General features: G+C 41.5%; 1 pseudogene; it reads right to left on the minus strand.

Moving 5' to 3' along the window:
• LOC133392713 (neural-cadherin-like) overlaps positions 1 to 16,945 on the minus strand; it is a 368,858-nt pseudogene that overhangs the window by 83,522 nt on the left and 268,391 nt on the right.

Below are 16,945 nucleotides of genomic sequence, written 5' to 3' on the forward strand. Positions count from 1 at the left end.
CGAGATGTCTCACCGTATGCTGTTGCAAACGCGACAATCCAGATTTTTATATTTCTTTCTAACCATAAAATAGAATAAAATATGATAGTTCAAACGTACTTGAGAAAAGACGTACAATCAAAGAGACAAACATAATGTAATCCTAAACCCTTCAAGTAGGGCCATCTGGTATTTTGACTAGCATTTTTTAGCAGTCAATCACTTCAATTCGTTTCAAAACCATAACGGTTAACTTAGGATTACAGCATGCACGTGTGACAAGCTAGACCAATTCCGAGAAGCGTAGGAAAATTCTACATCCATTTTTCTCACGGCCGTAAAATCGTTAAACCTAAAAATCTCTCAAACATAGATGCGTTAATAACATTAACCAGATAAGAATTCGAAAGGCAATAAGTTCAAGTATTTGTCAATGATGCGATACATCCGGAACATGCACCACAGAATTCAAGTGTTAAGTACAGTTACGCCAAAAAGGGAAAACCACAACGCCTGCAATCAATGCAACAATTTGTTCTCACCAGAGAAATCAATAAAAAAGGGATCACATTTCCTTCAGGATCGCTTGACATAAAACAGCACACCAGAACCAGAAAACCTCCTAGGAGAATGCGTAGGTGTGGCAAAAAGGAAAAGGCTAGCGACACGAACATATGCGAAAAAGGAATGGAAAATAACCTTCCCACAATAGAACTTGAAGAAATTAGTATATAAGAATTCATTTTGAATCTGAATAACCACTTACAATTCTGACGCCTAACTGTGCACCCGTGTACAGAGTTTTTTGTCTGAACCGATCAACTAACTTTCCGCGACTTCGCGAATTTCAAATCCGAAATTAATAGTATGCTGTACCTCTTGGGTGGAGTGGAAAGTGCTTTCTTTTTTCTTCTGAGATAAATATTAGCATTTCTTTTTCTGCGGTAGTGTAAGGAATGCTTTTCCGAGGTTTCCGTTTTGTGGCATTTTTCTTTCAGAAGTCATCGGATGATCTTTGCTCTTTCAGTATAACGTGTAAACAATGGATTCGTATTTCACTTTAAAATCTTCAAATGTCAAAGAAGCGTCTGGCATTACATACAAAGTATATGATTTTCAGTTATTGCGTACCGTTTAGGCGAATGATGTTCAATGCAGAAAGGATAAGGTGATCTACACAAGGTATGTTTGTTGTTCACGGCTCATCAAGAAACTTCTAGTGGTCAAATGGTAACGGTTGATGTTAGTGAGATAGAAAATGTTTTATTCGATAAAGCTTTCAATTAGATAGCTTGTTTGGCTAGGCGCGAGATTGGAATGATAAACATTGAGGGGTGTTAACGAGTGTCATGATGGTTGGTCCAATCCATTGTTCCTTAATTTGTTACAGTACCCGAGAATGAAAAATAACCATCTAAACATGTAATTGTGCTGTTACAAACAATTGGTTTCATGTCAATAACATTCAAATAATAAAATGTGTTTAAGATCAAATCGATGTTTATCTTCATCAAACATCGAAAATGTGCCCAGGCTCCGAAAAGTAAGAATCATTTTGGTAGGGAAAAAAATAAACGTACGAAAAGTTGTGTTTTTTTACTACAAATTAGCAAGTATGGATAACGGTAAGTTACCTTCGCACATATTTTTACAAACAAACCTACCTACACATATATCCACATAAACAGAGGAAAGTGACATGCGTCATGTTAAAACCGACGTACACGAATGCACTAATCCTAGAGGTTACTCATAAAAACGGTTTCAAGAGGAGAAAGGTACATACAAAGTGTATAAACATGACTTCTTGCTCTGGCCGGTCTTGTGTTGGTACGGGAAAACCAACGGCATTTGAGATAAAGTGAGGTATGCATTATTTGTCATTTGTTATTTGTTATTTATTGATTAAAATTCAACGGACCGCAAGTGGCCCACTTGAAGCGAATTCATTTACATTCATTCATTATAACATAGTCACATTTCGGTCATTCATTTGTCACGCTTAGTCTTAAGTAACATAATTAACATGTAAAAGGTCGCACGACACGAATACTATTTAACAATGCGGTGCGCGACATGTCAGGTTGATGACGATCACAAATAACATTAAACTCACAGCACATACGAATAAACGGTTCAGAGGAGCCAAAGCGAGTGCGGCGTTCCTCCACGTCAAGTAGTGATCTAGCTCGGAGCGATCTCGGCGGGACATACATGTTGAGCCTCGAAAGAAGCGCGGGCGAGTCGATCCGATTGTCAAGAAGTCCCGCGACAAACAGCCTCTGAGCGTTGCAGTTCCGCTGCTTCAGCGTCTCGATGCCAAGCAACGCACAGCGTCCCTCATAGTCAAGTTGGACACTCCAGGAGCGCAAAGCGAACCGCGTGAATTTGCGCTGGATCGACTCTAAACGAGCTAGGGGACGAGCGGCTGTAGGCCACCATACTACTGAAGCGTATTCTAACACTGGTCGCACCAAAGCACAGTATAGCGTCTTGATGCAAATCGGGTCAGTGATGTCTCGTGCTATTTGTTTTAGTAAGCCGATCAATTGGTTACCCTTAGTGACAACGTGCTCTAGCTGGTCGTGGAAGCTCAACTTTTCGTCAAGGAGCACTCCTAGATCCGTGACACAGCTTTTGCGACCAATGGTAGATCCATTTAACGCATAGTCATACACTAAGGGGCACCGCTTTCTCGCAAACGTAACGACAACACACTTCTCGACGCACAATTCAAGACCATTCAAAGAGCACCATGACTGGAAGGCACTTAGAGTGGCTTGAAGGCGGAGTTGGTCTGACCGGTCACGGATAGGCAGGAACAGCTTCGCGTCGTCTGCATACAGTAGGTGGCCGTCAGGAGGGAGCAACCGTGTTACGTCATTCAGGAAAATGACAAACAGCAGCGGTCCAAGGTTACTCCCCTGCGGCCCCCCCGAAGAAGCATCGATACGGCGCGACGTATGGGGTCCCATCTTCACGCAGTATGTGCGACCAGCAAGATAGGAGCGCATCCAGGCCAGCAGCTGCACAGGCAGACCAAACGTTTCGAGCTTTGCGAGCAGGATATAGGATATTATACTGAGGACTGAGGTATTTGTTCAAGGTTTCTTGTTTATATTCGCTCATCAGAGTCAATATAAAATGATCTGAATTAATTGCAAATATTTAATAAAACATTGTTATGTGATTGTTTCCAAGATCGTGCCTTGATCTCAAATAGATACAGATTTAAATACAATTGTTTTGAAAATGAGTCTTTGCTTTGGTTTAAATGGTTTAAAGTGCCTAGGTTTGGGTTGAGGAACATTTCTTGATTTTTTTATTTTACTTTATCATAATAATAAACTGCTTTTTGTTTTTATGGGGACATTTTTTTATCAGTCCAGTATGTTGTATCATAGTACTTACCCTCACCGTGCGTCTTTGCGCTGACGTTGAGAAAGTTGTGATTTATTTCCACATTCTCGTCGATGTCCACCTCATAGATGACCTTCTCGAAATAGAGTGGGTATTCGTTTTTGTCACCGACCCCTGTTTTGATGAATTTAGAAACTGAAAGAAAAGCAAAACACACACAATGTACTTTTTATTTGGTTGTTTAAAGTGGTGCACTTAAACTGTGAGCCTAAAATACAGGTACCGATGCATTCTCACAGAAAAGTGCTATAATAAGAGATCTTAACAGGAAATAGCAAATTAAAAGGAAAATGAAAGAATGTTTAAATTTTGTTCCTAATGTCGTGTTTCATCCAGTATCTAAACAGTAGTCGCACATGGCACACATACAACCGGTTATGGACCGGACGCTCCCGAGCATCAGTGACCACTAATTGAGAACCGGTTACAATAAATTTCGATTTTCCTGCTTCCATTACAGTCTCCAACCATGGTAATTTCAATGCAAAGTTACACAACGTATAAAAAGAGAATAGACCAAGATGTCGCATCAGCCCCGGTAAAGAAGGGAAAATGCATCAGAAAAAATGCTTCATGTTGAAATGGAAAAAACTGCATACATTGTTCGCTAGTTACCTAAACCCTCACCGACCTAGCCAACCAATCCAATGGCTCTTGTCGGTTTTCGGTGGAAATGCATTATAAGACCTCGATTTTAGATTTTCTCTTGTAGTGAGTTGGAGAGGCAGAAAGCCAACTGGATGTATGTTTGTCTGTATACGTGTGAATGTGTTGGCGTCCTGAACAAATCTGGAATAAAACATGGAACCGTGAGCGAATGGTGTTTTGCGCGTTCCGACTAAGCTTGTGATTTGGTGCAATTGCATTCGCCGCATGGAAGCACCACGGTACCATGACACACAAGGTTGTGTTTGACCTCCCGCTGCCCTCCTCATGGACACTGTGTGCCGAGAAGTGCAGCCGCCAGCACCATTTAAAGAAATTTAAAATCCATTTTCTACTGGCATGATTTCTGACTTCGATTCATACTTTCGTTCGTACGCTGACCATGTACGCCACACGATACCATCAAGTGAAAAAATAGTAGAAAGCAAACCTCGACGGTACGAAACCATCACCATCCGGGTTCAATATGTAACATCTTGTTTTATTTTTTAATTTGTATTTTGCTGATAAAAAATTTACCATGTTTTTTTGCAACTTACTACAGTTTTAAATTTAAAGGTAAACATATTTTGTCCAACACCGTTTTATTTTTGCTATCGGATTGTTATGTTCAGAGCGTCTTGAGGTCAATTTTACGCAAAAAAAACTACAAAAGTGATCGTGTGTAGAACGATAAAACACATCTTGAGGAATTAATAATTGTTTTGGTATTAATATAAAGATAAAATATATGTTTTAGTATACTTCAAACTGTTTTGAAATCTGATTTTTGTTATATTATGAAAGTAAGTAGCCCACTTGTTAGTGATTTTTACACTTTCTTTTTTAAGGCGGATTGATTGATTTTTTTTTGAGTTTACAGTCTTACAAAATAAAATATTGATTATGGTAATAACTCTGGTTAATTAAAACATATTTTCATCATTCATAACATATCAATATAATTCTGTATGTTTCGAAATAAATCTCAAAAATCTATATAGATCGACATGACCTCATAGATTACTACACCAACAAGAAGAAGAGTAGGATGGATTCTTTTTATATTAAATCAATTTAAATTTAAAATATATTATCGTTTATTTAAACTGCTTAATACATTGAAAACTATTCCGATTTAAAGTGGTTATTATTTGCAGTCAAATAAAAGTAAAACAAACGATTGAGAACGAACTTCCACTTTTTTTTATTCTTCTTCTTTGTCACAACAACCGTTTTCGGTCTAGGCATGTCTGTACTCACTACTTCACCAACATGGCTATCAGTGATTTATCGTTTCCATAGTACGATACTCAGTCCTACGTATAGGGACACGGTCTATTCAGGACTTGAACCCGTGACGGGCACGTTTTTAAGTCGAACGAGTTGACTACTGTACCACCAGGCCGGCCCTAATGTATACCAAAAAAACGGCATGAATTTCATAAGAATGTTGATATTTTGGCCTTGAATGATGTGTTAAAAAGGACATTTTTGTAACATTGTTAACATATAAAAAGGAACATATCAAAGCGGCAAACATTTCAATTTCTTTTCCAACTCAAACTCTATTTCAAACTCCTTTCTGAAATTAATGCCTTTACGAGATTCTATCACCAAAGGAGGAGAAAAGGAAATTAGGAGTTTCATACAGGTGCTTTCAAAACAAGTGTGAAACGAAGTAAACCGTTCTGTATGTAATTGATTCTTCGGTATCTCTTTGCTCGCTGTCACATTCCGATCGATTGAACAGCGTAATACCAACATCGAGGGCACTGTCAAGGATTGGTGAAATAGTTGCACCAATCTGAAATAACGGTCTAAAATACAATTTATTGTTTCGTCAAATATGACTTTGTTTGCTGTATGCCTGCTATTTTTCAATTATTCCTTTAACTCGAATTCTAATGGCAGGTATGCATAAACGTGTGCAAGTCGCATGGGCTGAGGGTATTGTCAATGTTAATACAGTCTCTGAAGCTCTTAAAAAACTTAAGCCATCCTTCTCCCCTGGACCGGATGGAATACCAGCCTCGGTTTTAAAAAAGTCACCTTTTCTATTCGTCCCTCTATTGGTAAAATTGTTTAACCTATCTTTGTCCTCGTCTTCATTCCCTTTATTGTGGAAGCGGGCATGGCTAGTTCCCATTCACAAAAAAGGTAACCCGTTTGTCATTTCCAATTACCGTGGCATCTCAATACAATGCGCAATAACCAAGATATTTGAGCATATTATCCATACCTATGTGTTTAAACTCACCTCTTCTACTATTATCCCTCAGCAACATGGCTTTTTTCCTAACCGTTCTACAACAACTAACCTTATGTCCTTCACCTCTTTCGTATCATCCCAGTTAGAGTCAGTTAAACAAGTTGATACTATTTATACTGACTTCAAATCTGCATTTGATCGTATTCCTCATTCCTTACTTCTAAATAAAATTTCACAACTTGACGTCAATAATCTTTTTGTATCTTGGTTACGTTCTTTTCTATGTGATCGTTCCTATAGTGTTAAATTTAATGATATGTTTTCGACTCCCTTTTCATGTAGTGCAGGCGTACCGCAAGGTAGTGTTCTAAGTCCTTTGCTGTTCATAATTTTTATTAATAATGTCCGTACCACCCTCCCTCCTGAGTGTTTCCTCTGCTACGCAGACGACCTCAAAATCTTTCTCCCAGTTTCGTCTCCTAGAGATTGCATTTCCCTACAAAATATTCTTGATCGTTTTTTGTCTTGGTGTTCTAGTAATTCCCTCACATTATGTCCTGATAAGTGTAACGTCATTTCGTTTAGTCGTTCGCAGTCTCCAATCACTTACTCGTACGTCCTAAATTCTGTACAAGTCAATCGTGTTTGTGTCGTAAAAGACCTCGGTGTCTTGCTTGACAGAGGCCTCACCTTCAGCCACCACATTGACTCAGTTGTCAATCAGGCGCGGAAAACATTGGGTCTCCTAAAGAAAATTGCGTGCGATTTCTCCGATCCAATGTGCCTGAAGACTCTGTTCTGCTCTCTGGTCAGATCGATTTTGGAGTACTGCTCAGTAGTCTGGTCCCCTACAGCTCGAACCCACGTGGAACGTATCGAGCGGGTGCAGCGATCGTTCACCAGGTTTGCTATATGTAAAATCCTGGGTAGATTGTCCTCCCCCATACCTCCTTACGAGGACAGGTGTCGGCAGCTTGGCCTGGAACTATTGGAAAAACGCCGTTCCCATGCCCAGTCCACCTTTATTGCCGCATTACTCCTTGGTAATATTGATTCTCCTTCCCTTCTTTCTTCTATCCCTTTCTACGCCCCTAACCGTGTTCTTCGAAACCGCCCTCCCCTTGATTTGATTCTCCCGCCGAACTGCAGTGGGCCGTAATGACCCCCTTCTTCGTGCAATTCGTCGATTTAACTGTGTATACTCTATGTTTGATTTCAACCTTCCCTTATCCTCTTTCCGATCCCGCATCAGAACCCTCCATAATCCCGTGCTGCCTTAATTTTTAATTTTTAAATTTTAGATTCTAATTTTCTAAAAAAAAATTTTCTCAAATTTTTGATAATTTGTGTTAATTTTTGTTAGGTAAGGAACATAGGTAGACAAATAAATATGAATATGAATATGAATATAAGTGCAAAAACGGTATTGCTACCATTCCAAAACTTTTGGCTTCCAGCAAGCCAGGTTAAAGTGGCACAATTGATTTACTCGCGGGAGCCGACGGCATGCGTGGCGTTTGTATCGTGTGTCGTTTCTCTTATGCATGTGAGAATCAGTTAAACATCAAAAGAAGAAGATGGGTGGCTTTCGTTTAGTTCACTTTATTTATTCTCCAATTCGCACGTCCTTCACCTTCGACATTTCGCGTTGAACTGACCTCTCGACCCAGCAGCGCGCGCCGCTTAAATACCCTCCTTCGCTCACTCGGCGCTCGCCACGATATCGCTATCTCTTTTCCCTACTTCACACGGCCTTTCCTCGACCGATCCTTTCGCCCCGAAAGATCCTCACCGCATTAAAACCGATAGGGTTTCATATGTGACGAAGCCGTCGACGTCACTTTTGGCCCTTCGCCATTGATCTTTTCCACGTCATAGCGATCATTAGGACGAACACTGGTTACCTTATATGGTCCAAGGTACTCAGCCGCGTACTTCCTTCCGGGCCCGAACTGCGTCCGCTTAATCACCACCAGGTCGCCTTCGCGGTAAGTTGTAGCCGACCGCGCTCGTAAGTCGTACGATCTCCGTTGTTCTTCTTGGGCTTTCTCGATAGAAACCCTGGCACCAGCTCGAGTCTGCTCTCGTTGATCGTGACGCTGGGCCACTCGAATTTCTTCCATCAGCTCACCTAGTCGTAAATCTCCTTCGTGTCTCATCGGTACCCCAAACATCGCTTCAAAAGGGGTAACACCGATGCTCTGATGTGGGCTAGAATTAATCCACCGCTGAATATTGGCAACGTGCTTATACCACTTCGTGGGATCGTTTACACTCATCTTTCGCAACATAGCAATAATCACTTGATTTACCCTCTCTACCTGTCCGTTCCCGCGCGGAACACCTGTCGTAACTTCCACACGCTCGATATCCTGATCCTCACAGTACCGCTTAAAATCGTTTGACGTAAACGCAGCCCCTTTATCGCTAATAATACGCCTTGGATTACCAAATACCTCGCTCTGTGTTGCTAATCGCTGAATTACTTCAAATGAATTCGTCGTTTTAGTAGGATATATCCAAGTGTACTTACTAAACGCATCAACTACTACAAACAAATATTTATACCTTTTCTCCGTAATGTCCATTGGACCCAAATGGTCTACGTGATACGTGTCTAACGGAACGTCACCTTTCGCGATTGGGTATAATAAACCGTCAACTTTTCCCCTTTTACGCTCTGCGAGGATACATTTCACACAACACTCAATCGTTTGTTTTATTTTCTCACTCGCGTTTGGAATGTAAAACTCCTGTTCGATAATACCCTCTATCTTACGAGCTCCTAAGTGACCCTTTTCGTGTATCCTACGTATCAAATCGCTTTGCATCCCCGATGGTACCACAATCACTTCCCTACCTTTCACTACTTTCATCAGCAGCCCATCGCACATGACAAAATCTTCAAAAGATTGCGTTTTTAACAATTCAATAATTGCCTTCGCACGCTCGTCACTTTGTTGCATTTTTCTGATCGCTTCTATCATAGGATCGCTTTTCACAATCATCACCGGTGCCCTGCTCAACGCATCCACATGCTTCATCGATGAACCTGGCCTATGCACCACTTCATATTCATACTCTTCGAGCATCAAAGCCCATCTCGCGATTCTAGCCAACAGTTCTTTTGATTTTAAAGTATGCCCAAACGCTGCACAATCTGTAACGATCTTAAACTTGATGCCTAAGAGATACACACGAAACTTCTCAACAGCGCGAACCACCGCTAGCACTTCCAAATGATACGCACTATAATTCTTCTCCGCGTTTGATGTTTGTTGACTCATGAAGGCAACAGGATGAAACTTGTCGTCGTCGCTCTTCTGCATAAGCGCAGCACCATAACCGTACTTCGACGCGTCCGTATGGAGCTCGGTTTCGGCACTTTCGTCGTAGATCTTTAACACTGGATCGGTCACCAAACACCGTTTCAACTCATCAAAACTCGAACGCTCCTCTTCACCAAACACAAACTCAACACCTTTCTGAAGCAAACTTGTCAAAGGCTTCGAAATTGTCGCGTAACCAGCAATAAATTTTCGGAAGTAACTCGTAAGTCCCAAAAATCTTTGCAGCTGCTTCACATTTTTCGGTTCCGGAAAAAGCTGAACCGATCGCAACTTACTCGGCGCTATGCGATAACACCCGCCGCGAATCACATACCCAAGATACTCCACTTCATCCTTTAAAAATTGTGATTTTTTCCAATTGAACTGCACACCGTTCTCACTCGCGACATTTAACAATTCCTTCAACGTTTGAAAATTACTTTCCTCATCTAATGAAGGAATTATTAAATCATCCACATACACCAACACACGCTCACTCTTGATGAATTCCCGAAACACATCCGCTACAAACCGGCTGAAACTCGCTGGACTATTGACCAACCCGAAAGGCGTTCTAAGAAACTCGTACTGGCCTGTGTGGGTAACAAAGCCTGTGTACCGCTGGCTCGACTTTTCCACAGGAACATGAAAAAACGAATTTTTCAAGTCAAGTGTGGTGAAAACTCTGGCTGACTTCAAGCGATCGATTTGATCTTCTATGTTCCTCATGGGAAAACAATCCTTAACCATTTTTCGATTAAGTTCGCGATAATCAACACAAACGCGTAAGGAACCGTCCTTTTTTCTCGCTAACGTTACCGGACTCGCAAAATCACTCTCACTTTCTCGAATTATTCCCGCGGCCAACCACTCGTCGATTGTTTTCTCCAGCACCGCCTTTTCACCCGGAGCAAAACGCCTTGGCGACGAACGCACAGGCGTCTCGTCATGCAAAATAATTTTCGTCTCAACACGACTATTCACGTTTACCGCAGGTTTGTACCCCGAAATAACCGCCTTTACTCTTTCCGAAAATCGAGGAGACACATCCAAATTGTCTTCATTGTCACACACAATAGAAAACATTTCATCCGTTGAACCATATGGCCTGACTTTGACACCCGCCGTTGTCATCGTAACTTCAAAATAGTTCAAGGAATCTCTGCCCAATACTGCATCGTAAGACATGCTCTCATTTGGCACCACAAAAAATCGCACACCACTAAAAACGTTATCATCCACCGTAACGTCCACCGTGAACATGCCGATCGCCTTTGTTCTCATGCCACCAAAGCCCTGGAACCACATCGAAGTATCGATCAGCGGTGATCCCTCGATTCTTTTGTAACAACCTATTGTCACCAAGTTTTGGTTGCTTCCACTGTCAAACAATGCCTTGACCGATGTTTTGTTTAACACGACATCAACCATTCCCACCGATTCTTCCGTCACGTTTATTTTCGCAGGAACGACGCTTTTGTTCCGCGCACACTCGCTCGCCTTATGACCGTACTCACGACACGAGAAACATTTCGGACCACCCTGTGTCTGCGCGCACTCGCGAGCTTGGTGTCCTTTGTTTCCGCAATTGTAGCATCGCTGCTCCGCCCGTTTGTCAACGCGGCTACTGGATGACAAAACTCGTTTGTTTTCTTCTTTATCCGTCGTTTTCTTCTTTCGAGCCATGCGCACTTTTTCAAAGTTGAGCAACTTTTCTTTTAATACTCGAATTGTTTGCGCCTCGTACAGCAATGATTTGAAAAAATCATCGTCGGTCACACCGTTCACGATGTACTCGCACAAGCTTGGTTCGTCCAAATCAATTTGGGCAGCAATTCGTTGCATTTCGTAAACGTACTCTCGCATCGTCTCGGCCGTTTCCTTCTTCCGATTCGCGAGAATCCGATGCACATCACTCGACCTCACAAATGGAGCAAATTCCGCGATCAGCTCTTTTTTCAATATCGCATAAGTTTGCACATTACGCAAAGACGACACGAACTTTCTTGCGATTCCCGTCATCTTTTTACGTAACATGATTAGCTTTTGTTCGTCATTCCATCCTGCCGACTTTGATACGGAATCGAGGTGTGCCAGCCAAATACGCACATCGTGCCCATCCTCTGCTCCAAACGTCTCAATGCTATCTTCCACATCTCGAAATGCGTAAACGCGTTGCGGTCGTTTAGGCGTCGAGATTCGCACAGCAGTTTGAAAAGGGTCTTCTTCCGTTTCATCGTCATCCTCGGCAACAAAGCTATCACCCTGTTCTTCTTCCGGAAGATCCAGATCCGCTTTTTCCTCGGAATCATCATCGCAGCTCTCGTACGGTTGGTTACCCGCGTAGTTTTCGATGTCGTCTGTGGCGTTAGCTGGTTCTGCTCTGTGTCCACTCTCAGACGGACCGGCGTTGTCCCCTGACGCAACCGTCGCTCGGTATTTCACAATTCGATTCGCGATTTCCACTTTTCCTCCAGTGGTTTCTAGGCCAAGCCTCTCACACTCGCGCACCAACCCAACCTTCGTGAAATCTTCACAAAGCTCCTTGACCGTTGCCATTCTATCTCTCTCTCGCGGTACTTTCACTCACAAAGCCGACACATACTACCAGGCAATTCGCGACTTCCCGCACTCACGCACAAAATGTCACACTAGTTGACCCGTAAAATTCACACAGAATTTTCACACACGGATTGCTGTGAAGCCTCGCTTAATTTCTTCACTCGGTGTGCTTCGAAAAGCCTCGCTATCACTCACGGATTCTCACTGGTTGCTAAAAATAAAGCCTCACTAATTGCTTCACAAGCCTCACTGATTCGCACGGATTGCTACGAAAGCCTCACTGTTCATCTCTTTCACAAAACGTCTCACTATTTGCCTTCATAAAAAAGCCTCACAGTTTTTTGCTATTTAATCACAAAATAGCCTCACGAAACATCACACTATATCGCACCGATTGCTTTCATCGCAAAAGCCTCACTCGTTTGGGAAAACAGTATCCCGGTTGAGCCCCCATGTGAGAATCAGTTAAACATCAAAAGAAGAAGATGGGTGGCTTTCGTTTAGTTCACTTTATTTATTCTCCAATTCGCACGTCCTTCACCTTCGACATTTCGCGTTGAACTGACCTCTCGACCCAGCAGCGCGCGCCGCTTAAATACCCTCCTTCGCTCACTCGGCGCTCGCCACGATATCGCTATCTCTTTTCCCTACTTCACATGCATGCGATGTGGAATGCTTTTTTTCTGAAACCATACATACGCTGACTGCATTATGGAGTCAATATTGAAAGATTTGAATAAATAATACATTGAAGTGGAGTCAAAATAATTTAGTAACGTCTTATATTTTCGAAAGTTGCTTTGAGGCATGAATTTTGTACCTCAACGGAAAAGAGTAGTTTTCAATTTATTATGCATATAATATTTCCGATTTTTGTGCTATTTAAATGGAATGATAAATTTAATTAATATTACAATGGAAATTTTACTCAAATAATTGTTACTTTGGTACAGAAATAATCTTTGTGAAATATCATTGCTTGTATAAATTATTACGTGTTAAATATATCCTTCTGCGAGCCATCATGAGGCTTCTACTTTTAGCTCAAGTTTAATCAAGTAAATAGGTAACAGCGAAAGGTGGTGATTGCTTTTGCATAGTTCCTTGAACCATTCCACGACGTTATGAAAGCAAGACCTTCGCTATTCGTGCAATATATTGCATCAGGCGCGAAACATTCAAGAACATTGTATTGCCAGTCGTTTGCATTGAACACAGGGTTATTACGTTTCCTTCATTGTCTCTTCACATACACCATCCATTTCCTTTTGCATCGATTTACTATGTTTGCTGTTCGCGATGAAACCGTTCGGGGGAACCAATACATCTATCACCCGTATGCGAGGATAGAGCACCAGGCGCCTCCATGACGCTATAAATTAATGACAATCCATAGACAACGGTATTTGTCGCCATTGTATCGTTCATTGAACACGAAATATGAGGACAAAATATAAAACTGTCAGAGGAACAATCTGCCATGCTTTCTGAGTTTTCAATCAAACCACTTATACCACAGCCGGCCCCATCGATGTCCTTTATTTCTTTCGCAATGTAGCAAGAATAACTGTGTTAATGGTAATAAAAAGCGTGATCTGGCAGATAAAGTACCTCTATAGGCGGGTGGTCGCTGCACGTCAAATTAGATAAAAATATATATTGGCCAGCAGGGCGAATGATAGCGATTGTGTGCACCATGCCTTATGGCCACCCGAAACAAAGATATTTTATTGACGCGAGATAAAATCGTTTTAGACTATTCCTGGGTGATGTTGCTATTGAACGTCGCGCAGTACACTTTCTGGTATGTGTTAAGTGGTCTTGCTTGTCAGCACCCACTATCACTTTCTCTGTTTCTTGCATTATCTCTCTCTTTCTCTTTTTCTCTCCTTATGCTTTCTGAAAATACGGTTCACCAATTATTGAAAATGGTTCCCTGGGTGGGTATAGTCGATTGGCCTAAAACTCATCTCCTTCCCTTCATGCCACCAATGCAGAAACAAAACACGCCGAATGCGAGCCTGATTGATTTTGGGATGGAATAATATTTTGTTTTACGACCATCCATTAAAACGAGCCCTAATGGCTGTGTCTGTAACTTGTGATGTGATAGTCGGGACTAGGATTAAGATATAAGAAACTTTTTGGAAAGACCACAATCTTCCAAGTTCGTTTGGATTTTGTTTTTTAGGCCCAACTAACCTTTACAAAATAGCAAAATTCAAATGATTTTTACTAAGCACTAACAAAAGCGTTCACTATCGTTCCCTGTATCTCGATACGATGGTTATAAATTTCAATAGCATCTAATCTAGGAACTTAGTCCTAGGCACCGCGTACAAGTCTGCCAATTGTTCTCTAGTTTTCCGTTTTGTTGCGAGTTAAGCCACCGTCCAAGAACCTCCAGTTTAAAAAATAACAACCCAATCGAGCACAACGCTCTCCCACACGACAGCTGGGATTAAGACATGATTCTTTATTTTTTTAAACTGAAGCTGTGTGTGTTGCACACAGCTACAGCCAAAGAAACATTTTCATTTTCGTTTGCTTAGCTCCCCACAACAAAAATGCAACGTCGTGTCAAATGGAACAAATCGTTCAGAAGAGGGAGAATGAAAAGAAAAGTAAAATATTCTTAAGCTTACTTTCCACACCATGGCACTCCCTGGGATCCATGCTCGGGGGTTTTCATATTGGTCACGGAACACCGGATGGTTGTTCAACCAGCGATGACATTTTTGTGCAATAAACAAACACTAAGTGGAATTAATTAAATAAAAAATTGCATCAATTTGTAGCAAGCGTGCACAGTTTCGTCCGGTTGAAACTTGGGATGGAGTTTTTGTGCCATCTTCCTTCAATTTCCCGATACTCCGCCGTTTTGTTTTTGTTTTCATTTTTTGTTGAACCAGGCGTGGTCCTCAATTTGTGTTATTGTAGTGTTTTCCGTCTTTATATTTGTTTATTAGCTACCGGAATGGTGGGATGGGTTTCTTTTATCGCGTCCTAGAGAAATGAGCATAGCCTTGAGAACGAAAGAAGAGAAATACAAGGCAGCCCCTGAGCCCTGGGGGTTGAAAGCATCCTTTACCATGGACGGGAAACAGTCAGCGGGAAAATACGTTGCCATTCTAGTAGTGTTTCCATCACTGGTCGTGAAATGGTGCGATGGTAGAAAGAAAAATGCGATGAAGAACCTACCAATTTCCTTGGGTGTGAGAGCTTTTTTTGTTGTTTTTTATCCTTACTTCCCTTTGCTCCACTTCAGTGTAGAGCAAAGGAAGAATATATGTTCAACTTGTGCTGGTGCAATTGGATTCAGATGCAATCATGTGCGAACGAAAAAAAAAAATGCCGGCGAATGCTTAGATCTGGTTTCTGGAAAGATTGCTTTAATGACATGGTACCACACTCCTGGTTTTGCTCTTTTTGTGCACAGACTCTCTCTCTCTCTCTCTCTCTCACACACACACACACACACACACACAAGCACACACACACACACACACACACACACACACACACACACACACACACACACACACACACACACAAATTCATTTTGGTACCGTAGTGTGACAACGACAGACTGATGCTTCTCGACATTTGTGTGGGCGGTTTTTGTTCACTTGCTCAGACGATTTTCTCCTAGCTCCGGGTGCTTTCTTGTCACAGTTTTTAACCATACGGTCGGCCACAACGTTTGAATCCACCGCGAGCCCTTTCGTTCACTGTAATGAGGTCAGGCTAGGGTGAGAAGAAACATAAACGGGCAGCTCATCATTCCTCCCAGGAATAGGTAGTGATGAGTGGGTGTACAGGATGAGAATCTGATTGATGATGGTGATTTATCTTCTGACGGTTATTTCAATTTGGCTGTTGGTATTTTTTCCCTTTTTGCACAAATTGTTCTTGATTTAATGCACTGTAGAGCCATCTCTAACCACAGACGGAAATAAGTTATTGGTGTTCGGGACTTCGGTCAGGTTGTGGATGCTTTTTAATAGACGAGTCATTGCTTTCATTAGTAGATATGGAACTTTTTACGCAAAATTTTAAGCAAATGTTTACTGTACATGTACTTACTTATCTACTTCATTAAAATTAAAAAATCAAGAATGTTTTAAGATATGATAAGACATTTGAAGGAAATGGAAAATATTAAATTACATTGAAAATATGAAAAAAAAGGAAAATTGCATAACATAGCTCTGTGGTGATCAGCGCCACCTACATGTGAAACACCATGCGTCAGAGCTTTAGAGCTTTAGCTTTAGGTTGAGAGCTTTAGGTTAGCGCAGGCGTAAGTAGTGCAGGTGTAAGTTAGGTGTAATATGAGTGTCAGGAAATGAGAGCCTAGACGAGCGAGTTAGGCTAGTTAAGAAAGTCAGGAGAAAGGGATCGTTCTATTTGTGCTAGACCGCCAGGCCGAACGGACGCGAGGATCACAATAGCTCCTTTGGAAAATTCTTTAAGTATAAATTTAAACCAAAAACATAAAAAAAAATTGTTCGTAATCCAACCCCAATTAAGACCATTAGTCTTAGTGAATTCTTTCAATCATATCAATAAAGCACAGACACCTTTTCAATGGCATCGCACACTTTTAATTACCATTCGCTCGAGACATTTCATAACTAGTTGGTCCTCACCTAGACTACCACTAATCATCGCTGTTATGTTACGGCGATCGATTACGAACAACGCCCCATTCGAGTGATCTCGGGAACGATCTTACATAAGGTTGCCCTGCACAACGAGTATTTGTCCTAGGTCAGATTACTGGAAAACACCAAAC

The sequence above is a fragment of the Anopheles gambiae genome, chromosome 3, assembly GCF_943734735.2.
Source record: "Anopheles gambiae chromosome 3, idAnoGambNW_F1_1, whole genome shotgun sequence".
NCBI classification, from domain to species: Eukaryota; Metazoa; Arthropoda; class Insecta; order Diptera; family Culicidae; genus Anopheles; species Anopheles gambiae.